The sequence below is a fragment of the Mesocricetus auratus genome, unplaced genomic scaffold (assembly GCF_017639785.1).
Source record: "Mesocricetus auratus isolate SY011 unplaced genomic scaffold, BCM_Maur_2.0 Super-Scaffold_100676, whole genome shotgun sequence".
Lineage (NCBI taxonomy): Eukaryota > Metazoa > Chordata > Mammalia > Rodentia > Cricetidae > Mesocricetus > Mesocricetus auratus.
The window spans coordinates 155,476,054-155,494,269 of record NW_024429266.1 but is presented as its reverse complement, the minus strand read 5'-3'; the positions used below and the strand labels follow the sequence as shown (position 1 = coordinate 155,494,269).

At 41.9% G+C, this 18,216-nt stretch overlaps 1 pseudogene; it reads left to right on the top strand.

Annotated features, from left to right (window-relative positions):
* Nucleotides 1-2,012: 2,012 nt before the first annotated feature.
* LOC110341087 lies at nucleotides 2,013-16,485 on the top strand (annotated as a pseudogene).
* Nucleotides 16,486-18,216: the final 1,731 nt, after the last annotated feature.

Below are 18,216 nucleotides of genomic sequence, written 5' to 3'. Positions count from 1 at the left end.
TGGTATCTCTTCGCAGCAATAAAAAACAAACCTAAGTTAGCTACATTTTTAAAAATTACCCAAATTTAAGGAAAATAAAATAAAACACATTCTATGATGAGGGGCCCGGAGGCAGCTTAGCCAAGGTTGTGGTCAAGACATCAGCTAGCACTGCAGTCAAGTGATACTTATCTAAAACTGAAGAATCTTCCCTCAGGTATCTATTAACTATACAATCCTCTCAGCTGGCCACGTGAGTGTCCACACAGCACAGCAGTGGGCTTCCATGAGGCTGCGGTAGTGGTGGTATTGTATTCATGATGCCACCTCTGAATTCACACACTTGATTAGTGTGTTAGTTGGAGTTCCCTAAAAAAACAGACTGATAGCTGGCCCTACAAACCTCCTGACACAAGGCCATGCGTGCTCATGAGCAGTCATCTCAGAGAGACTACCGTATCCTCCATTCATTCTCATCAGGGCATAATCGCACTGTGTGGTGATGGCCTGTTTTATGTACAGTCCATGAATTAAAATTAGTTTTTACATTTTAAAAGTTGTAAATTAAAAATGTGTAACACAGGCCTTATACTTCACACAATACCAAAACAGTTGTCATATGGCCTTTTACAAAAGTTCCTGATCCTTACATGACTGATAGGAATACCACTCTAAACTTTCTCTTAATGGTGTAAAAACGAACAGATGCCCCACTTCCAGCACATGGGATAGAAGAAGGCTGCTGGCCCCGAGGGAGCTTGTGCAAGGGACTTTCCTCACTTATCAGAAGAAAAGACTTCACTAGAGAAGATTCCTGAAGCCCTGTACCTTTTTTGACATGGGACTGTCTGATGAGAACGGAGCTATGGCAACTATTTTACAAGTAGGAAAGAAAACCAAAGTAGTTCTGTAGGAAGTCACCCAGATATTTGACCTTATTGAGTTGTCTAGTTAAACAATCCCCTAGCAACTGACTGAAGGCTTTATTACACAAGAAACTTTAAAAGATCTTTAAGACAATCTTTGGGTATTTTACAATTTTCCGCTGAATAATGTATTTACTTTCTTTTGGGAGTGAACTTTCAGGAGAAAGGTCTTGCTTGACACAGACTTCCTTGCCCTCACAACAAGGTGTGGCACGGAATAAAATCTTAAGCTTGTGTTGTCTACCACCTGAATTTCACAGTCCCAACAATATTGACACTTGGGACCAGACAATTCTTCACTGTGGGGGTCCTGGGCGTTATAGATATTGCGGGGCATCCCTAGGCTTCACCCCTAACTGCTGTCCCATCCCTTCATAGGATGTGAAAATGTTTCCAGAAGTTTCCAAAGGTCTATTGAGGGATGGATTTAGTCATCCCTGCCTGAAGACCACTGATTATTGGTATAAATGAGTAATTACTAGAGCATACATGTTTTTTTCATAAATGACTTAGCATGCAAAGCTTCAGACTCTACAAGGGGTTCAACTGTTAGAGTTGAGTCAAGTCAGAGACAGCAGGGAAATGGAGAATATGAGATGGAAACTTAAAGACAAATGACAAGTAGGGCCTTGGGTACTATAGAAGTCTCAGCTCTGTCTCAGGCTGTTTGGATTCAGACATAAGCCTCACCATCTCCTCTCAGGTCCTTTTTAATGTGTTAAAAAAAAAGGATTGAAAGAAAAGGTTCTTGATCTGTGTCTTAGCTATACCAGTTCTGGAAGCCACAAGGACTAGACTATAAAGGGGGGAAGAAAGAAATGCCGGCTTGCTAGTAGTATCCAGAGTCCAGGAAACTAGGGCCTTTTGAGAAAGGTTACAGAACAGGACAGGAAAGGGAGATCAGAAGATAGCACGTTAGAATAGCTATAGATTCAACACAAAAACAAAAACACAACAGCCAGAATGAGTCCTGCCATGTGCCTGTCTCTTTTTAAAAGGACAACAGAAGTTTCCATCAGACTATGTTCCACCAAATGCTAGCCTCTGGCTGTGGCATATGGCATGCAGGGTCCTCTCACTTGGCCTCACCAAATAGTGGCTGTAATGATGGCAGCGTTTAACAAGGGTGCTGGGGGACCCACAAAGAAGCATGCACTACAGGGCTCCTCAGAAGGCGAGCTGGAGAACACTCTGCTCAGAGCCCAACCTAGAAAAAGCCAGGGGTCAGAGTTGAAAGGTCAGAGCTGTGACCCCGACTGACCTCTTACAAGATTGGTGAGCTTGGCAAAGCAAGGGTCTTCATCTGTGAAGTGGGGGTTGATTTGCAAAGACTAAACAAGAACCTCTACGTGAAAGTGTTTTCATAATGTCACCTCCACCTCAAGGAATACAGTTCTCCTCAGCTGTGTAGGCCATCCCCTCCGTGCAAGGCAAACAGTATTAGCTAAGTGCTTATACATGTTGTGCCCAACCACAGGCTTCTTACCACATCGCCACAGATACTGTGTGCTAACATGAATCTACTTCTTGATCTCAAGTCTAAAATTCTTCCACATAACCCATTGTTCCATTCAGAAGACAAGGACCTCCCCAATTCCTTCTCATGGCTCCAACCTCAACTTGAGTCTTGATATCACATCAAAAGCCCAACCATCCTAGAGCCAAGTTTCATTCCTCTATAATCTCAGCATTCAGGAAGCTGAGGCAGAAGGATCATGAGCTTGAGGCAAGCCTGGGCTATATATAAAGTTCAAGGCTAGCTTCAACTACAAATGGAGACTCTGTCTTGAATGAATGAATAAATAAATAACAAAACAAAGCAAAGCTACAAAAAGTACTATTCAGGACTGGAGAGGTGTTTCAGCAGCTAAAATCACATACTGTTCTTGCAAAGGACATGAGTTCAATTCCCAGTACCCACATCAGGCCTGTAACTCTAGTTCCTGGGGGACCTGATACCTCTGGCCTTTGTGAGTGTCTGTGGTCATGTGCACATACCCACACACATATGTATAGTTAAAAATAATAAAATAAATCTGAAAAGGAAAAAACCACCAACTCAAAGTACTGGACATGGCCTGCTTTTCCTACATGAATGCTGCTGTTAACAGTAGTGAGAGATGATTACATCATGAGGACTCAGCCTTGGTGAATGGATTAAGGACATTAGCACATAAGAAGGCCTTTAATGAATGGAAGAGTCTGTCTGCCTCATGTTTGCCTCAATCAAGGACACTTTCTTACTGTTTGAGTCCTTGCACAATATCTGACTCAGCGTGAAAGCTCTTACCAGATGCTGGCCCTGTTTTCAGTATTCTCAGCCTCTTGAACTCTGAGGAACAAACCTCCATATCTTACCATTTACTCCACCTCAGGCAGTCTGTTACAGCAACAGAAAACAGACAGAGTCACTCCATGTACTTCTCTCGCTTGGCAGCCTGGATACACAACGAGAGCCAATGGCACAGGATCTTTGTTCTCCCTTTGTTCAACACTCCTGTCTCTCCCCACTCCACCACCCCGTGTGTGTATGTGTGTGTATGTGTGTGTGTGGGGGCATGCACACGTGTGCTCATGCATTTATATTCGTGTAGGTGCACACGCAAATGCACATGCGTTGATGCCAGAAGACTACCTAGTCACTGTTTTCCATATGGCCATCAATCAGAATAAAGTGACAAGCGTTGAAAGGAATAAGTCCAAGATCATAGAAATTATTAATAAAAATGGAACCTTAATCTATCCTTTAAGTAATTTAAATACTTAATAACATTCAGACTAGAGCAGCTTATTTGATATTTGGATAACAAATCACTAAAAGTTGTAACAGCCAGAAGGAGCAATTAGGAGTAGAGAAAATTAAGAGCTCTTGAATATATTTGTGTCTATCAACTTTGTCAGTTGAGGGTTCCCTTTAATTACCATCAATTTTCACAATAGAGCATTAACCCACTATGTCAATTTACATTTTGTCCAGATTACTGCACACAGGTAATCACTCATTTCGCAGTATTGGAGGGGATGAGAGACCAGGTATACTGGGAATAAATGTTTTTTCTTATACAACTATATCGGAATTTAAAAACTGTTTTGTTTGAGCAGAGCTGTATTTTGTCTTAACTTGATTGATCAAGTCATTCTAGCAATGCTTTGGCTCTAGAATTCACTTTAGAAACTATATTTTCTCACCATCTCTTCAGAGTGGTGAAGAAGTAGAGAGCATAGTGTTTCTGACCAATCAAATAAAAACTGATGCATCAGGCTGGAAAGATGGCTCAGAGGTTAAGAGCACTGGCTACTCTTCTGGAGGACCTGGGTTCAATCCCCAGCACCCATATGGTGGCCTCAACCATGTCTAACCCTAGTCCTATGGAATGCAGTCCTATGGACATTCTCTTCTGGCCTTTTCTGGAATAGAGGCAGGCAAGTGATACACAGATATACATGCAGGCAAAATACCCATACACATAAAAATTACATTTTAAATTTTCATTACTGATACTTTCTGAATGTGGTAGATGACTTGACTTAAGTTGAGAGAATGAAGACCAAGTTCTGTAACTTGTAGTCTTCCCTGCCAACCGCCTGGGCCCTTCCGCAGTTGCAGCCCCCAAATAACATATGAGACACTATATTAATTATGAAGCTGTTAGCCATTTGCTATTGTTTCTCATTGTCCAGCTCTGACTTAATTATTGACCCATAATCACCAATATATATATTTTTATAAGGACTTATCTTTCCGAGAACGCCAGACTTGTGTCCTCTCCTCCAGGGATCACATCTCTATGACTCCTTTCACTACATTTCCCAGAATCCTCCTAGACTCCTAGTCCCACCTATCTTGCTTCCCTATTGGCCGACAGTGCTTTATCCAACAACCAATAGGAGAGAAATATTCTTACCCTGAAAGCATGGCTACCTAAGTTCAAAACCCCAGAAATCAGGTTTAAAAAAATTGGTTGTGGTGTGTGCACTTAGAGACAGGTGTGCGTCTGGGGCTCACTGGCCAGCCAGCCTAGTCTACTTGGTGGGTTCCAGGCCAGTGAGAAACTGTGCTCAAAACAAAGTGTATAGTGCCTGAGGAAGAGGAACAACACTTAATATTATCCTCTGGCCTCTGTGTACATGTGCATACTCATCTGCACACACATACACTGAAGTTCACGACAGATACCTGCTTCATCTTAACTCTCAGATGGACTGTGGAAATCAGATGACATAGTGGCTGGGTTTCTTAGGGCTTGAAGCCCCCCAAAAAGGCATGGATTCCAGGCTTCCCTGTTCACTGCAAGGACTCATTAGCTCAGAAGTACAGAGCATCCTCTCAGTAAATAACTACCATTATTATCTCTTAAGAATTAGTAATCCTGCGAATAAAATGAAAATTAAAAATCAATTGCCATGGGTGGGACATGGGCTGACATGGTGGAGTCTTACCCACACATGAATTATGAATGAGGAATATGCATTAGAAGCCACGATAAGGATGTTTCATGTTCGTCAGTAAAGGGCTCATGCTAACTGGCTCAACAGAAGACCTCTAAGGACGCCACTCTGATTTCCTGTTCAAGACCATGAACTCAGAATAATATACAGGACACAAAATCTATTTCCTTTCAGTCTGTAAAACTAATGAGATCCACCAGGCTTAGGTGGGAAAAAAATGAGGTTTTAGAAAGGTCATGGATGTTTCTTTTTTTCTTATCTTCACTAGGCTCAAAACTACTTAGACTCATTAAACTAGAAGGAGGAAAAAAAAGACTGTAGTTCGCACAAGGGCGTCTGTGTACATGATCCCATAGTTTGCCTATCTTTGGGGAAAAGGTTATCTCCCAATTTTAGTAATGATCACTTCCAAAACTTGTGTAATTATTAATAGCTAAGCCAGACTAACTTTTCCAAATGAAGCCAGTTTCTGAGGCTCAAGGTGAGGATGTCATGGCAGATTGTAGACTCAATATCAAAACAGGAAGACAGAGATTGAATGAGACCAACCTAAATCTTTACTGAAGAATTCACCACAAATACCTTAATGTCTTCTGAGATCAAGCCCACAGTTGACCTATAGACATGCTACTGGCTTCACTCTTTAAGATTCCATCGCCTTCCGATGCTACCCCTGGGTGCTAAGCTCCCAACACATAAACACAGAGACAAACCACATCCAAACCACAGTCCTGCTCAAAGCAGACTTGAGTCTCACCCAGTGTTCAGGCTTGCTCTTCACACCTTAATTAAACTCCTCTGGAGACTCCTACACCGACATACCAGGTCCAGAAGCTACTTTATTAGATGATGCTAAATTCTGTTAAGTTGACAATTAAATTTAACCATCACGCCGGGCGTTGGTGGCGCACGCCTTTAATCCCAGCACTCGGGAGGCAGAGGCAGGCGGATCACTGTGAGTTTGAGACCAAGCCTGGTCTACCGAGTGAGTTCCAGGACAGCCTCCAAAGCCACAGAGAAACCCTGTCTCGAAAAACCAAAACAAAAAAAATTTTTTTAACCATCACACACATGGATTTTGGGATTTTTTATTTCTAATTTTATAAAAAATATCATTGAAATTTTGATAGAGGCTACATTGAATTTATAGATTGTTCCTGATAATATAGGGATTTTACAATATTTAGTCTGCCAATTTATGAGCATAGAAAGTCCATGATTATTACTTCAGTCTCTGTGATCCCCTATGAGCCCTTCTTAGTTAATTCTATAGGTTGGGTTCTCATGGTTTCCTTGACTTCTCTGGTTCCTGCAAACCCCACCTCTTCTCCTATGGGGGTTCCCCTGGCTCTGTGTAGTGTTTGGCTGTAAGTCTCTGAATCTGCTTCCATCAGTTGCTGGATGACTCTGCTCTGGTAACAATTGGGCTAGGTAGAGATCTGAGTATATGATTAGTAATCATTTCATTGAATTTCTACTCCCACCCATCCTGGGTCTCTGGTTCCTGGCCATCTAGGCAGTATCAGGCAGGCATGGGCTCCCTCTCCTGGCATGGGCCTCAAGCTGGACTAATTATTGGTTGGTTACTACCACAAGTTGGACACCACCATTATCTCAGCATGTCTTGGGGACAGGGTAGATTGTAGGTTGAAGGTCTTGTGGCTGGGTTGGTGTTCCTGTCCCACTGCTGGAAGTCTTGCCTGGTTATAAAAGGTGCCTGGTTCAGGCTCTGTATCACCTATGAATAGGAGTCTTTGTTAGGGTCATTCTCAGTGATTCCAGGGAGTTTCCACTGTATTAGGTTTCTACATCATTCCCAAAATTCCCCTTATGCCAGTTGTCCCCTCCAAGTACTCTCTCCCTCCATCCCTCCCCCACCCCACCTGATCTCTCCTCTTCCCATCCCTACCAACCCCCAATCCACTCTCAAAATCTATTTTCCCTTCCCAGGGAGATTCATATGTCTCCTCTTGAGCCCTCCTTGTTACTTAGCTACTATGGCTCTGTGGACTGTCACATGATTATACTTTACAGCTAATAACAGCTTATAAGTGAATATAAAATTGTCTTTACCTCACTCCTAGTTCTATCCATTTGCCTGGAAATTTCATGACATCATTGTTTTTAAGAGCTGAGTAATACTCCATTGTATAAATGTACCACATTTTCTTTTTCCATTCTTTGGTTGAGAGACATCTAGGTTGTTTCCAGTTTCTGGATATTATGGATAAGGCTGTTATGAACATAGTTGAGCAAATGTCCTTGTGGTAGGATAGAGTGTATATGCCCTGGAGTGGTATAGCTGGGCCTTGAGGTAGATTCCCAACTCTCTGAGGAACCACCACATTGATTTCCATAGTGGTTGTACAAGTTGCACTCCCACCAGCAGTTGAGGAGTGTTCCCTCTGATCCACATACCTGCCAGCATGAGCTGTCACTTATGTTTCAATCTTAGCCATTCTGACAGGTGTAAGATAGAATTTCAGAGTTGTTTTGATTACATTTCCCTGATGGCTAAGGATGTTAAACATTTCTTTAAGTGTTTCTCAGCCACTTGAGATTCTTCTGTTAAAAATTCTCTGTTTAGGCCGGGCATTGGTGTTGGTGGCGCATGCCTTTAATCCCAGCACTCAGGAGGCAGAGGCAGGTGGATCTCTGTGAGTTCGAGGCCAGCTTGGTCTACCAAGCTAGTTCCAGGACAGCCTCCAAAACAATACAGAGAAACCCTGTCTCGAAAAAACAAAAAACAAAACAAAAAGTCTCTGTTTAGTTTGGTTGGTGGTGGTACATGCCTTTAATCGGGAGGCAGAGACAGGCAGATTTCAATGAGTTTGAGGATGCCCTGGTCTACAGAGAGAATTCTAGGACAGGTTCCAAAGCTACAAAGAAACTCCATCTTGAAAAATAAGCAAACAACAACAAAAAACAAAAAATAATTCTCTGTTTAGATCTGCACCCCATTTTTAGTGGATTACTTTGTTTATGCTTAGGTTCTTAAGGACTTTTTATTTTGGATATTAGCCTCTGTCAGATGTGGAGTGGATGAAAATCTTTTCCCATTCTGTAGGCTGCCATTTTGTCCTATGGACAGTATCCTTTGCCTTACAGAAGTTTTTCAGCTTTAATGAGGTCTTATTTATTGATTGCTGATCTTAGTGCTTGTGCTATCGGTGTTCTGTTCAGGACCTGTGCTGATGCAATCAGAGCTATTCCCCACTTTCCCTTCTTTTAGGCTCAGTGTATCTGGTTTTATGTTGAGGTCTTTGTGCCACTTGGATTTGAATTTTGTGCAGGGTGGTGGATATGGATCTATTTGCATATTTTCTATATGCTGACATCCAGGTAGACCAGCACCATCTGCTGAAGATGCTTTCTTTTTTCCATTGTGTCTTTCTGGCTTCTTTAGAGGTTTCCATTGGTGTATGGATTTGTATCTGGTTCTGTGATTCGATTCCATTGATCAATATGTCTAATTTTATGCCAATACCATGTGGTTTTTATAACTACAGTTCTGTAGCACAGCTTGAAATCGGGGATGGTGATACCTCCAGAGGTTCTTTTACTGTGCAGAATTGTTTTAGCTATCCTGGGTTTGTTTGTTTGTTTTTTCATATAAAGTTGAGTATTGTCCTATCAAGGTTTGTACAGAATTGTGTTGGCATTTTGACAGGGATTGAATTGAATCTGTAGATTGTGTTTGGTAGGACAGCTACCAATCTATGAGCATGGGAAATCTTTCCATCTTATATCTTCTTCAATTTCTTTCTTCAAAGATTTGAAGTTTTTATCATACAAGTCTTTCACTTGCTTGGAGTTACACCAAGATATTTTATATTATTTGCGGCTATTGTGAAAGGTGTTGTTTCCCTGATTTCTTTCTCAGTCCATTTACCATTTGTATCTAGAAGGGCTACTGATTTTGGGGGTTAATTTTATATTCAGTCACTTTGCCAAAGATGTGTCAGCTGTAGGAGCTTCCTGCTAGAACTTTTGGGGTCACTTATTTATACTATCAAATAACCTGTGAATAGTGATACTGAGATTTCTTTCCTTACAATTTGTATCTTCTTGATCTCCTTCAGTTGTCTTACTCCTCTAGCTAGAACTATATAAAATAGACATGAAGAAAGTAGACAGCCTTGTCTTGTTCTTGATTTTTGTGGAATTGCTTTGAGTTTCTCTCCATTTAATTTGATGTGGGCTATAGGGAAACAAGACCTTTCACAATAGCCACAAATAATATAAAATATCTTGATGTGGGCTGTAAATTGGTTTTACTATGTTGAGGTATGTTCTGTGTATTCTTTCTAAGATGATAAAAGATCATAAAGGGGTATTAGATGTTGTAAAAGACTTTTTCAGCATCTAATGAGATGATCATGTGGGGTTTTTTCTTTTGGTTTACCTAATGGATTACACTGACAGATTTTCATATGTTGAACCATCCCTGCATCACAGGGATGAAGCCCGTTGATCATGGTGGATTATCTTTTTGATGTGCTTTTGGATTCAGTTTGCAAGAATTTTATTGAGTATTTTTACATCTATGTTCATGAGGGAAATTGGCCTGCTATTCTCTTTTTTGTTGAACCTTTTTGTGGTTTGGGTATCAGGGTGACTATGGCCTTATAATATGAATTTGGCGATGTTCCTTCTGTTTCTATTTTTGAGGAGTTTTGGTGCTAACTCTTCCTTGAAGGTATGGTAGAATTCTGCACTAATATCTGGCCATGGGCTACTTTTGGTTGGGAGACTTTTACTGACTGCTTCTATTTCCTTATAGTTCTATTTTAAATTGTTTACCTGATCTTAGATTAACTTTGGTAAGTAGTATCATTGATGAAATTATCCATTTCTTTTAGATTTTCCAATTTTATGAAGTACAAGTTTTTAAAGTACCTAGAGTTCTGACCCTGCCCCAACATGGCCTCTGGTGGTGCTGGGTGCTTCCATAGATCTATCCAGTGCTGGGCTTTTCTTTGTAGGGATATTGCTTCCATCTCATTGCTTGTTATGGACCTGTTGAAGTTGTTTATACATTTTTAATTTAAATTTGATCACTTATAGGTATCTAGTAATGTTTCCATTTCTTGAACCCTCTGTTCAGTTCATTAGCCCATTTTTGATTGAATACTTTGTTTTTGTATTTTTATAAAGTTCCTTGTATATCCTAGATATTAATTTTCTGTCATATGTATAGCTGACAAAATTTTATCCTCTTCTGTAGTCTGTCTCTTCACTTGGTTAGCTGTTTCTTTTGTTATACAGAAGCTTTTTAACTTCAGGAGATGCCAATTGTCAGCTGTTGGCTTTAGGTCCTAGTTAGATTTAACTGTCAACTTGACACAGCCTAGAGTCATTTGAGAATGGGAGTCCTCAATTAAGTGATTCCCCAATCAGGATGGCCTGTGGGCATGTCTATAGAACACTGTCTTGATTGTTAATTGCTGGAGGATGCTCAGCATATTACGGGCTGTACCATCCCAAGCCAGGAGCTCCTGGGATGTCTAAGGAGAGAGCTAAAGCATGAGCCTGCAAACACACCACCACCTGCCTTCCTCCATGGTGTCTGCTTCAAATCCCTGCTTGAGTTCTCACCCTGACTCCCCTCGGTGATGGACTGTAACCTGTATGCTAAAACCAAACCCTTTCCTTCCCTTAGTTGCTTTTCATCAGCAACAGAAAGGAAAAAAACATGTAAACTTTCTTACTTATTCTTTGTGTCTTTCACATCATGTATCTCGATCCCATTCATTTCTTGTCACGGAAGCTGCAGTGTGACACAGTGAGTCATACAGTAAACCCTTTTATCCATATCTCTTTGTTTGGAAGTGTTCATTGCAAAGAGTCACTGGTCTGATTTGAGGCCTTTGGTTTCTGCTACACTATAGATGCTGGAACTCCTCTTGGTTATCCTGTTGTTACCCTTGTCATGAATGTTCTGCAGCTTTGGGTCTTCAGGATTTGTCCATTCACGTGCTCTAGCAGATCACAGATGAGGTAGATGCTGGAGTGGGCCAACTCATATCTCTGGGTCTGGGCCTGGGTAGTTGCAGGGCCAGCCCTCCAGCTGTTTCCCATCTTCACCACCAGGGTGAGCTCTTCAGCATTCCCCTGGATAGTCAATGATGAGCAAGGGGAGGGACCAGTTCTCTAGCTTTTACATCCTCAGTCTATTCTGCAGTGTTTGGGTGATACGTTTTTGTATATGATGTCATTTGATTCAGATGCTTCTCTATTGAGGGAATGGCCTATAGAGGTCATTAACTGTTATTGTGCTTTGGTTAATCTGTGACTTTAAACCTAGTAGTATTTTATGAAATCTAATGCACCCATGCTGTGTGGATATAGGTTTAGGATTGTGAGATCCACTTGATGGTTTGATCTTTTAGTCAGTATGTAGTGGTCTTCTTTATTTCTTCTGATTTTTTTACCTGAAGTCTATTTTGTCAGATATTAGACCAAGGGCACTTTCTTGTTCCCTATGTTTCCTTGAAATACCTGTTTTCATCCTTCCACTCAAAGGTTGCATCTGTATCTTATAGTGAAATATGTTACATGGATGCAATCAATATATGATTCCTGTTTTCTTTTCTAGTCTGTTCATCTGTTGAATAGAGAATTGAGACCACTAATATTCAGAGTTATTATTGAAAGGTGTGTGGTAATTCCAGATATTTTGTTGATTTTTTAGTGTTTGGTATTTTCCTATTCCTATCTTAACTATTCTAGCATAATCTACTCTTTCTTATGGCCTCATAGATGTCTTTGCCTTTGTCCTTAGTATGAATGACTCCTTCAAATATGTTCTGTAGAACTCGCTTAGTGGCAATGAATTCCTTTAGTATATTTTATTTTAACAGAAAGTTTTCCTTTCTCCTTCAGTTATAATAGCTTTTCTGGGTATTGTAGTACAGGAGGCAATTGTCTTTAAGAACTTATAATACATCATTCCAAACCTTCCTGACTTTTAAGTTTCTATTGAGAAATCTGCTATTATTCTGATGGCCCTGCCTTAATATGTGCCTTGATGTTTTTCTTCGAGACTTGATACACTTTCTTTGTACCATATATCTAGTGGTTTTAGTATAACATAATGAGAGGATTTCCTTTCCAAGTCTTATCTGTATGATGTTCTAAAAGCCTACATTTGAACTGGCATCTCTTCTCTAATTTGGGGAAAATTTCTGCTATCATTTTGTTGAAAATGTTTTCTATACCTTTGGAATAAAAGTATTATCTTTCTTCTATGGCCACAATTATTACATTTGGTCTTTTTATTTTACCTTGTATATCTTTCAAGTCTCACTTGTACCTTCTTATTAATTTATTTTTGTCCTTGTCTAATTGCTCTGATATTCTGTCCTTTCCTTGATCTATTATAGTCATGAAGCTTTCCATTGAGCTTTGTATCTTATTGTTCTTTGCATTTCCAGCATTTTCATCTGGTTTTCTCCAGTGTTTCTATCTTTTTATAGTATTTCCTTCAGACCTTTTTGACTTCCTCTCTTATTTCACTTGTCTGTATTCTCTTGAGATTCATTCATCTTCTGTAATTTATCTGAACATCGGCAAAATCATTCTTCTGAATTTTTCATCTGGGATTTTTGTCTAATTCATTCTCAGTGGAGACCACTGCTGTGGAATTAGAAATTTTTGGAGTACTTAATGCTGTCTGCTTTTTTAAATTACTTGTGGGTTTGTGTTGAGCATTGACTATCTGGAATTAGGTCACTGGTTGGATTTATTTACTTATTTATCTATTTATTTATCTTAAATCATCCTAATTCTCTCAGATAACCTTTGCTCTGTTCAAGATATCCTTAACTTGTGGTTGTTACCTATTATCAGGTTTACTGGGTGTTAGTTACTATTCTGTTGCTTTGATAAAATGTCATGACAAAGGCAAACTAAGGAAGAGAGAGTTTATTTAGGGGTAGCAGGAGAGAAACAAAGCAGAGAAATGGGAAAATGAGGGAAATGGAAATTGCAAAAGGGTGTAAACTCTCAAATATACCACCTTCCAGTGATAAACATTCTTCAGCAAGACTGTATGATATCACCCCAATAATTCCATCAACTGGGAATCAAGTGTCAAAATACCTGAGCCTATAGGGGGTGTTTTCATTCAAGCCTCCACATCAGATAATTTAGTTCCCATTTTAAGATGGTGTCTAGATATGGCCCCTCTGAATAAAGTGGGTGACCTATTCAACAGAGGAATTGCTACCTCACCAAAATGTGCAATTTGATCTGAGGCTTGTGAGGGCTGAGGGCTTGCCCTGAGCATAGGACAGTCAGTCTCTGGCTAGTTTTAGGTCAACTCAACACAAGTTAAAGTCATCTAAAAGGACAAAACACCTTGATTAAGAAAACGTCTCCCAACTTCCTGAGAACAGGCACTAAGATCAATAGTCAATAAATGGGATCTTATGAAACTGAAAGGCTTCTGTAAGGTAAAGGACGCCATTAACAGAACAAAATGGCAGCATACATAACAATCCAGAGAAGCTGAATAACAAGGAGGGCTGGGGGGGGGGGATGAATAGATCTTCCTGGGAAGGGGAAATAGAATCAGTTTCATGGGTGGAGTTGGGATGGGTGGGGATGGGAACAGGAGGGATCAAGCCAGGGTGGAGGGAGAGAATAGTGGGAGGAAGATTTGAACTGGGGAGCATTTCAGGGGTTAGGCAGAAACCTAGTGCAATGGAGACTCCCAGGAATCGATGAGGATGACCCTACTGAAAACGCCTAGAAATAGGGGATATGAAGACTGAACCGGCCATTTTCTGTAACCAGGCAAGGATTCCAGTGGAGGAATTGGGACACCAACCCAGTCACAAAACATTCAATCTACAATTTGTCCAGTTTGCAAGAAATTCTGGGTAAAGGTGGTACAGAACTTGTGGGAGTGGCCAACAGTGACTGGTACAACTTAAGACCCATGCTGTGAGAGAAAACCCATGCCTAACATTGCCTGGAGGTCCAGGAACCAGAGAGGCAAGATAGCTAGGATAGAACCAAACACAACTGGCAGGAAAAAAGGCAGTGAAATGATTCCTAATGATACTCTGCTATACTTGTAGACCATAACCTAACATAATCATCATCAGAGAGGCTTCATTTAGTAACTGTGGGGAGCAGATGCAGAGAGCCAGAGATCCTGTGGAAGAGGGGAAAGAAGGATTGCAGTAGCCAGAGGGGTCAAGGGCACAACAAGAAACAGCTCACAGAGTCAACTAACCAGGACTCAGAAGGGCTCACAGAGAGGAAGCCTATATGAGTCTGATCTAGGTCCACAACATATATGTAATGGTTCTGTAGCTTAGTGTTCTTGTGGGAGTCCTAATAGTGGGAGCAAGAGCTGTCTCTGGCTCTTTTCCCTGCTTTTGGAACCCCTTTCCTCCTACTTGTCCAGCCTTAATATGAGGGTATATATCTAGTCTTATTGTAACTTGACATACCATGCTTGGTTATATCCCAGGGAGGCCTTCCCCAAGGAGTAGATCTGGGGGATAGAGGTGGTAGGGGGAGGGGTTAGGAGGAGGTGAGCGACCAAGGTCAGGAGAAGAGTGAATAAATGAAGAGAGAAGAATAAATAAATACAAATCTCCATTAGATTGGACTGTAGGCATGCCCATGGAGCATTTTCTTAATTAATGACTGATGTAGGAGGGCCCAGTGACGGGGGATGTCCTTCTGTATATATGTTTCTCTTATTGGTTGATTAATAAAACACTGTTTGGTCAATAGCCAGTAGAGACAGGAAAATAGGCAGAGCTAGGAGATGAGGAGAATGCTGGGGAGAAGCAGAGAGCCAGCAAAGAAAGGACGCCATGTAGAGACCAGGAGGATAGAACATGCAAGGCGTTCTCTGGTAAGATAAGACCACCTGGATATACTTAGGTTAAAAGATATGGATTAATAATTAAGACAGCTAGTCAATAAGAACCCCTAGCCATTGGCAAAAAGTTTAATAATTAAAATGTTTCTGTGTGCTTATTTGGGGCTGAAAATAGGTGGGACCAGGCTGGACAAGAAACTCCAGCTACAAGCTCGGGTCATGGTGAATGGTGCCATCCCTGGACTGGCGGTTCTGGGTTCTATAAGAAAGCAGACTGAGTAAGCCATGGGAAGCAAGCCAGTAAGCAGTAACCTTCCATGACCTCTGTATCAGCTCCTGCCTCCATGTTCCTCTGGCTTGAGTTCCTGTCCTGACTTCCTTTGATGATGGACTATGTAGTGAAAGTATAAGACAAATAAACCCTCTCATCCTCAAATTGCTTTTAGTCATGGTGTTTCATCACAGCAATAGTAACCCTAACTAAGACAAGTCGATACCAGGATAGTAGGGTGTCACTATGACAGATCTAATCATGTTGGGGAGGATTGTAAAAGGACTTCGGAACTTTAGACTAGAAAAGTCATTGATTTGAGAATTCGGTGAACTATTCTGTAGGAGATTGAAAGATAAGGTTGATAACAGTGCAGATGATGGAGGCCTGGCTTGTTAAATTCCAGAAGGAATTTGAGTTAAGAGTCTGTGCTTCGGCTACCCCTCTACCTCTCTGGTGCCTTTGTGGAGGAGGTGAGTGATAGCCAGCGCTATAGCCTGGCAGATCTCACTGCCTAGAAATCCCTGCCCTGTGAGGTCAAGGTGGTAGCCAAGGATGCCCAGCAACCTACTGACCCTCTGGTCTCCTTCCCGGGCCTGCGGCTGGAGGAGAAGATCACAGAACCGTTTTTGGTGGTAGGCTTGGACTCCCAGCCAGAAATGTGCTTTGAGATCCCTCCCTGGTGGCTGGACCTGACTGTGATGGAAGCTGAGGGGCAGCCAGGCCAGGTGGCTGAACCATGCTCCATCGCTAGGGTGGAGGAACTGTCAGAAGGTTTCTACTACAGTCTCCGGAAGCTGCCGGCCTCTGAGAGCCAAGCTCCTCCACCCAGGCCCCCAAAGAGCAAGGGTGTCAGTGAGCAGAAGCAGAGAAATCAGAGCTGCAAGGAAGCCAGTGTGAAGTCTCAAGTTATAGGACGACAGCAATCCTACCCACAGCCTGAACCTAAGGCGAAGACCTTGGAAGAGCTCCCCAAGGACAAATCAAATCTATACAGCAAGATTTCTGTCCATTAGAAAGACCTTAAATCCAAAACCCAAACACAGGATTCAGTGGTGGGCATAAAACCCAAATCCTCGAGCATGCTGGGCAAATACTCCATCACTGAGTCATATCCCCTGCCTGACTCAGATATAGATGACCACGACTGTGAAGAAATTTGAGGTGCTTCCCAGCTGCTGCTGTACGTGAAGCTGAGATACCTGCTAACTCTTGGGAGACCTGGGGCAAAGTCGCAGGAGGGCACAGAACTGAAATGGGAAAGACACTATTCCCACCTCCTATGGGTTCCAGATTCCTGCCTCTACCTGGTCCCGGAAGGTCGCGAGAAGCCATTCAAGTTCTGTTTGCTCCTGTGCTCAGCAGTTGTCCCACAACTGGGTGCAGAGAAGATTCAGATGAGACCACCAGCTTCAGCAATGCCTGCTCCCGGTAAAGGGAACTCGGTCCTCATTGCACACCTGGTGTTTGCCACCTCCTTTGCTCTACCACTTCTGCAGTCCAGGCTCTGGGCCTGGGGCAGACAGCATTCTCATGTTGGTAGAATCTAGCTCATGACAGCACCCGGTCAATGGGCTTGTGTGAACAAATGTGGGAATTTGCTTCCAAGAACAAAATCTTAGGTAGGACTTTAGTTCTCAAAATCTGTTAGTGGAACTGGGAGAGCTAATTTATATAGAAGGATCAGAGAGATGGCTCAGTGATTAAGAGCCCTTTGCTGCTCTTGCAGAGGACCCAAGTTCAATTCCCAGCACGTACATCAGGTAGCTCATAACTGCCTGTAACTCCAGCTCCAGGGTATCCAACATCTGCTTCTGGAATCTGTGGGTGCAAAACCCTGCCCTCCTCAACACAAAAATAAGACACAATTAAAAAAGCTTAAAGCTGGGTTTGGTAGTATACAACTTTAATCTCAGTACTCTGGTGGAAGCAGAGGCAGGTGAATATATGTGAGTTAAAGGCCAGCCTGATCTACATATTTATTAAGGAAAATAAAAGGTCTGGAAATGGCTCAGAGCTTAAGAGCACTGGCTGGTCTTCCAGAGGTCCTGAGTTCAATTCCCAACAACCACATGGTGGCTCACAACCATCTATAATAAGATCTGGCGCCCTTTCTGGCATGAAAGTGTATATGCAGGTAGAATACTGTATACATGAGAAATAAATATTAAAAAAACAGAAACAACAACAACAATAAAAAGAATCTGTGCTTCTAGTTAGCTGGAACTGAAGAACTGGCTAGGATTAACAAGATACCAGACCATGAAAAGTGAAAACCCCTGTGCTTCTGGGACAATGGATGCTAGATAGCAGGGGTTGAACAATCAGCTGTGTGTAAGAAAAGAGCAGCATGATTAAGGTGAAGTCTTCTGAGAAATATTTCCTCAGGGTCAGCACACAGAAGTTGTATTCCAGAAGTGGCCAAGATTGTACCTCCTGTTGGCAACCAAACTTGGCAGTGTAAGAGTATCCCATGTGGTATTGGTTTTGAAGGCATGAAGGAGTCACAGAGAGCACCTAAGGCTTGGCACTGTGGGGCAGGGATTGAGTTCCTGAAGAGCCAGGAGAGGCTATTAATGAAAATGCAACCCAGTTGCAGCGAGGGACCCCAGCATTTTGGAGATGCCAGCACCATGGGATGACCACCAAGTGTTGCATCCTTCTCCCATGGGGGTCTGCTGACCAGCTTGTGACCAGGAGCTTCTAGCAAAACACCTCTTATCCCCCTCCTCCCAGTTAGACCTGCA